The following is a 1,628-nucleotide window of genomic DNA, read 5'->3' as shown; positions in this document are numbered from 1 at the left end:
GACCAGTTCTCGAACTGTCATACAACTCGCTTACTGATTGCCCGTTTGCCTTCGGCCTTGTTCTAGAGTCAGGCGCGGTTGTCGCCGTGCTGTGAGAACAGGGCCGTTCATTCTAAATATGTCGTGTGCAACAGATTGCACGTCCCTGAACGGTGGTATTTGCCGCGTTCCCACGGTGCGATATTTCTGCACTACATTTCACCCTGCCCCAGTCTCCTGACTGGAGAAAGTTACTTTTTATGAAAAATTACCGAGAGGAAAAACTTGCTGTACCCTCGTCGTGATAGGTTTTGCTTGCAATTTTATCCGTTTAAGTGTATAATCTTACCCTAGTGTTTCTTGTAACTGCCACCGCGTACCATGTCAACTAATACCATACAATTCATTTTAATACAATTCAATACATTTCAACTCGATTAGACTCAATGATAACATAATACCAAATACCCGTGTATAATATCATTCCGTAATACTCGCGTCGTCCCGTCACCAATCGCGTGATATACTGCGCATGACACTTCAAAATTTACGATTATATCGTACGTCAAACCGTCACCAATCGCACCATGTACTGTTCGTTAAAACTGTATTTATAAAATGTACGATGATATTCGTATGTCGGACCGTCACCAATCACGTATCGCGTAATATATACTGCACAATAGTTTAAAAAAATGGCCTATACTACTAAAGACGCGTACAAACGTTATAATTCGCGTCCGAAATTATTATAGATTCTGGTTATAATGTTATTTTAACTGCGTAGATCAAAACTCACAATGCATAAACGAAAAATTCGCGGAAAAGGTTGTAAACTGTATGTACAGGTTATAATTCTGTACACAATAATAACATGAGAACCATGTGAAAAACCCCAACAGAAAATGATAGTAAGAGAATTTTTAGAAAACAGTTTACACGAAATATATTTTATCTTGTAATTTTTAAAAAATGGGAAAATACCTGTTTGTTTATTTCGTTATTCCTGCCAGAACCCGTTAGTCTGCGGGGAGAAGGAAGAAGGGACAGTTTGCCCTTACCTACTTGATAACCCTGCCTAATGGCGAAGCCACGCAAACCAGCGACCAACAAACCAACTTAGAAGCCATCCAAGTAGGCCCCCTGCAACTCGCTGTCGTTTGCGTCCGACCGCGGCGAAGGGGTCCCCATGGGGTGGCGACCGTGAGGTCGGTTGTGGCAACGGTGACAACTATACCAGAGTACACTGCAGCATGCGTTGGCGCAATACCTCGAGACGCCGCACGTTTTCTGGGTATTTGTCGTCTGGGTCGCATGCTCGTAACCAGATATAATACCTCTCTATCAAATAGCTCTGCTCGTCTTGAAAAAACAAAGATACCTCTTTTTCTCACTTCAGAAAAATTAATGCCTGGTAGGCGGTGAAACATACCTACATACATACATACATTCATACATTCAGATAGGCTGTGAAACATACATACATTCATACATTCATTCAGATAGGCTGTGAAACAACCGTGTCGGCTTAATTCATTATTATAAATTTGTTCCAACATAACAACAACAAACACTTTTGGGAATAAACAGGTAGATGGTGGGTGGGCGGGTGAATGGGTTGGCGGGTAGGTGTTTTGGGCCCTAAAGGG

The sequence above is a fragment of the Priapulus caudatus genome, unplaced genomic scaffold (assembly GCF_000485595.1).
Source record: "Priapulus caudatus unplaced genomic scaffold, Priapulus_caudatus-5.0.1 Scaffold1347, whole genome shotgun sequence".
Taxonomy (NCBI): Eukaryota; Metazoa; Priapulida; class Priapulimorpha; order Priapulimorphida; family Priapulidae; genus Priapulus; species Priapulus caudatus.
Note: the sequence above shows the minus strand (reverse complement) of the source record.